This window comes from Belonocnema kinseyi, chromosome 5, assembly GCF_010883055.1.
Source record: "Belonocnema kinseyi isolate 2016_QV_RU_SX_M_011 chromosome 5, B_treatae_v1, whole genome shotgun sequence".
Lineage (NCBI taxonomy): Eukaryota > Metazoa > Arthropoda > Insecta > Hymenoptera > Cynipidae > Belonocnema > Belonocnema kinseyi.
This window is the reverse complement of record NC_046661.1, coordinates 100,701,515-100,707,191: the sequence shown is the minus strand read 5'-3', so window position 1 is coordinate 100,707,191 and position 5,677 is coordinate 100,701,515.

Genomic DNA, 5,677 nt, shown 5'->3' with positions numbered 1-5,677 from the left:
AATTAACAATAAATAATAATAATAGATAATATATAAATAATTAATAAAGAAGCGCAACACTGCGTACCGCTTCGAGGGTAATGGTAACGGTTATGCTTCCTCTCCTATACCTCTAATTCACTTCTTCCACTCAAAGACTCTTTCAATCTCTCTCCCTCTCTATCTCTCCTTCGCTTCTTCAACTTCTCTCCCTCTCGCCTCTCTCTGTCACCCCCTCTCTCTTTCTCGCTCCCGCACCCGCTCTCTTTCTCTCCATCCTTCGGTCTCACACTCACACTGACACTCTGAACGTATTAGCATGCGCTCCTTTAGAAGTTCGTAGTTCGTATGCGTGCGTGAATTGATTAGCCATTTTGTCTGTGATTACTAAATTGTTATGTAATTATTCAGTGTATTCTTACTCTTTTTTATGTGTAAAGCGTTAAAAGAAAAGCCTCTTCAATTTACATTATATAAAGTTATCGCTGCTACTAGGCGACCACGACGCACAGTGGAAAGAAATGCACTTTTTACATTCCCATCGTTTATGATCCGGCCGTCCATGAACACGATAACTCTCGAAAAAATGAACGAATGAAGTCCATCTTTGGCACACGTTTCTTAGGTCGCAAAAGAAAGGACGAGTTAGTCGACTAGCCATTTTTGATAAAAACTCAAAAAGTGAGCGCATTTTGAGAATTTTGAGACCACTTTTTTCTCAATTTTAAAATTCTATGTACAAATATCTATAGTATTGAAAAGAAACAGCAATTTATCCTGATGACTTTTTTTGATAAAAAGAAAGTTCTCAGAGTTATAGCATTTTCAAAATTTTGTAAATCAACCGAAAATCAAAATTTTAATCCAAAAAACGCACAATTTGAAAAAAAAGTCAAGAAAAGAAAAACATTTCTTTTTAAAAGCTCTACAAGAATATTATAACAAACTTCTGGATTTTCTTGAAAAATCAAAAATTCAAATTTTGATTGCATAACAAATAATAAAAAATACAAAAATTCCATTTTGTGGTCAAACTATGTAGGACATGAAAAAAGATGAATCAACAAAAATTTGTTATCCCAAAAAAGATTGAAAATTTCGTTAAGAATCACTTCTTGATAGGACGCGTACTTTTTGTGCAAATAGTCTTATTATCGGTACAAAAATTTCTGTTTGCTGAAAGTGCTTCATATTAATGTAGAAATGGTATTTAATTACAAAACTAATCTCAAAAGTTTATAATTTCCATTGTTACAAACAATTCTTGTGGCAAAATATTAAAATTTGAGATTTTTCACAATTATAATTTCCTTCAATCAACAGAACGACTTCAGGTATTCCTTAACATAATAAATATTCATTAATATGTTATAAAATATAACAATATAAATTTTCAGAAACAAATTATATAAAGAAATTTAAAATGTTGGCCCTTTCGCATAGAATTTGTTTTTGCACTGGAAATGTTCTTTGCTGTGAGGCGAATGACCATTAGTCACAAAAATATTTGAGAAATTAACAATAACCATTTTTATAAATCATTCTCGCGACAAAATATTAAAATTTAAGGTTTTATCAAATTTTAATTATATTTCATTGCTAGAATGGCTACGGATATTCCTAAAAAATGTATCTTTGATAATATTTAGTAAAATATAACAACTCAAATGTTCTTAAACAATTTACATTAATAAATTTCATATGCTGGCAGATTCACTTGGACAAAGTCGGGTTTTCAATCACAATAGATAGAGAAAGAATCATATCACTTCATGTTAAGATTCAGTCAATACAAAATGTATTGACAATAACCCATCGACTCAGTGGCTCATTGTTAATAACAGTGGTTAATGTTAACTTTTCTAATATTTTTGTGACTTGCAGACATTCGTCCAATAGCTTAAAACATTTCCAGTGCCAAAACAAAATATTCTATGCGAAAGGGACAAAATTGTTGATTTTTCTATATAATTTGTTTATAAGAATTTCAATTGGTATATTTGATTAAATATTAATAAATATTTGTTATTTTAAGAAATACCTAAAGTCGTTCTTGCGACTGAAGGAAATTATAATTTTTTTTTCTAAAATTTTAATATTTTGCCACAAGAATTGTTTAGATCAATGGTTATTATCAACCATTCAATTAGTTTTTCAATTAAATATAATTCCCACAATAATATGAAGCACTTTCAGCAAACATAAATTTTTTTACCGATAATAACACTATTTTCTCACTTGTTCATAACATTTATTTACAACAAATAAAGGAAATAATGAAAAAAATTATCTGTATTGAAGGCTCCGGACATTATTGAACAAAAAAGTGCATTTTCTCCCACTGTACAATGTCTCACTTGCTTTTCCTTATGAAACAATTAACAAATCCATCGTATTTTAAATCACATCTTTTTTCCAGGCCTCGCCCCAAAATTTTTACTTTTGTTTCAATATGACAAAATTTTATTTATTGAACGAACGTTAAAATTTTTTGAAGTTTAAAGGTATCTGACTTTGGATTTTAACTGTTTTATAAATTTTTAAAACATTTTGAAATTATGTACGTGTTATTATTTCGAAAATGTGTTTTTAATCCAAAATATAAAAATAACTTCTTTTGCTTCTCATTTGTAAATTTGAAATTTCAAGCTTCAAAATTAGATTATATCTAAATAAATCTATTTTCATAAAGATTTTAAAAATTATTTTTTTTTTTTTGTGAAATTAAGGGGGTTTTTCATTTCTTAAACGGATGATTTCGAACACGGTTGGAAAAGTGCTTACCATTTTTTTTAGTTCATTAACCATTAGGCTCATTATACATACATTTTAATATAAAATACATGTCTTGAGGAGTGTCTTTTTGTAAGAAATAAGTTAACTTTTTTTAAATAAAGAACTCCGCTTAATGCTTGAGAAATTTTAGGAAAACTGTTTTGGGGGGTATGTTTACGGAACATTTTCACTCCTTAAATGGCCAAATCGAAATATAGCCATTAAGATGCCGATATTTTTTTCAGTATGAATAAAGTTTTGAAACTTTGTTAAATGAACAATATTTGGTCATATTTAAACGAAAATGGAATTTTCATGCGATGACAGCCGTGAAAATAGGGCAGTTTTAAATAAAATCAACTTGTTAATTATGCCATGGTAAAAAATTGACATATTTCATTGGTGAAATGTCATTCTATACGTAAATGTAAAAAAAAATGTTCTTATTCACAATCTAATAATGATAAATTTTATGTGGGTATAGTCATCCCTCCTGAAAATAAGGTGCATCCTTAGAGCATATATGGTATTACATAGAAATAGACCTTATTATAATTAAAATCACCAAAGTTATGAAAGTTTAATAAAAAAGGACCAAATTTTTTATTTTTAATATCTCCTAAGTTTTTTTATCACAAACAAATTATTTTAGTGTTTTTCTTTTAACAACTTAAAGAACGAATACTAACATTTTTATGAAATTTACTGACAATATCTGAAAGTCTTTAGATGATTTGACATGGAATTGTTCTAAACTGACTCTACACAATTTTTCAATGATTAGAGTACTTTGGCTTATGTGATTTTATTTTGAAATTTTGTAAAATAATTAATAAGAATCTTATAAACAATCATTTTTCTGTTTTTCAATTAACAACCAAAAATTTATCGTATTACTTACAAAAATTGAACACTTTCTCATTTAAAGAAGCGCGTGCAAATTTGTACAACGATTTTTTAAGAATAGGGATGAGCACTCCATGTAATATATCCTCTGAGGGCGCAGCATATTTATTTGTATAAATTTGTAATGAGTGATTGAAACAAAATTTAGATATGCAAGCTTAAGAATTTTGGAAAAAAAATGAAAACCCTAAAGACCATTCACATAGGCCTATCTGGGCAACTGCGTTATGACGTTGCGCCAGTTCACTCCCAAGCGGAAATCGCACACATTTTCATCAGGAATAAATGATAGCTTTGGAACCTCTATTTATATCGTATTGGGTAGACAGAGACTGCAATGCTCCTAATTTTGATATCTTTTCGTACTGCGCATGCATTGAGTTGACAATCGGATTGTTTACTGTTAGTGCACTTATTCAAAATGATCATTATTTTTTACTGTTGTTTACAACTTTTTATGACAAATAATTGTAGGGTGCAGAAAGCTTAAAAAATAGTTTAAATTAATATTTTCGATAAGAAAGTATTTATTACTTTAAATTTGAAATCGATATTTATTTTTACTTTATAAGTCTATTTTGTGATTAAACCATTATTTTAAAAAATTTTACAAGTATTATTGGTTGCAAACAATTTCTTGCACATTTAAACATTTTAAATGCTCCCACCAACGATAAACAATTTGATATCTGACACGAAACATGTGTTATCTAGAACTTTTGATTGTTAACAAATTTTAAATGTTTAAATGGTTTAAGCAAGCGAGAGACAGAGGTGATGCAGTATCCGGGACGATCATTCAAGAGAAAATCCTCATGTTTAACAAGGTGCTTAACGGCACGCAAAAATTTCAAATACGTAAGCAGGAAAAAAATTTATTTATATAAACGTTTAACAGCGATATTTCTTCCTCATTTTCTCGTGACGCAAACACTTAAAAAATATTTTTAATAATTAGAGTGGAAGGTCAGAATGAAAACCGAGCTAAAACTCAAGTTCGACTGTATTTAAATATAGTTCAGTTTATTCCACCTCAGAAAAAATAAAGTTCGAAACTTTTAATTGTTGTGAATCGCTTTCACTTTAAGAAAGTAATTGTTTAAATAATTTTCAGTAATTTTAAAATATAATATAATTACTCAGAAGTACCCAGATAACTTTAAAAATTGCTTTAATGGTGTACATTACCCTTAAAAAGCTTCTGCTATAGGGGTGCAGTAAATATATATTTTATAGCCACTTAGTGTGATTATACTTTCATTTAATATCTAGAAAAATTATGAATAGCTAGCAGATTCCAGTGAGCACAAAGTTTGGCGACGTCTTTACGACATCGTTACGTCATCTTTACGACAACTTTACGACATCCTATGTCAATGTCGTTAAGGTGTCTTTACGATATCGTAACTAAGTCGTATGATCTGACGATGTCTTTATGATATCACAAAGACACCGAAACGACGTGGACATGGGATGTCGTAAAGATGTCTTAAAGATGTCGTAACGATGTCGTAAAAACGTCGCCAAATTTTATGCCCACTGGGGATCGTATAATAATTAGCGGTTACACTATCTAACTATTCTAGCCTTTGCACTATGGAACAGGATCTCAATCTTTTGGCCAAAACTCTAGTTGTAATCAACTATGTTTTCATAACACGAATAAACCAATTTTGAGACTACAATTGAGTATTTTCAAAACATACTTATTGAAATTTATTTTTTACATTTGTTCTCTAAAAATTCCTTCTTGATTTAAAACAAAATTTTTAAAGCATCCAAATCCAGGTTAAGTGATAATTACTTGAAGTTTTATTCATTGAATTTTATTGCAAATTTAATGGGTTATTTAAAAAAAATTTTAATTGATCATAAAGTTTGATGGGTTGTTTACCTTTGAAACTTTTGAGTAATTATTTCTTAATGCTTATTCGTTTTGTTATATATTATTTCATGTAGCTACATCATAAAGACGGACACAAGAAGTTGAAATTAGCAAATTACCTACTTTTATTGT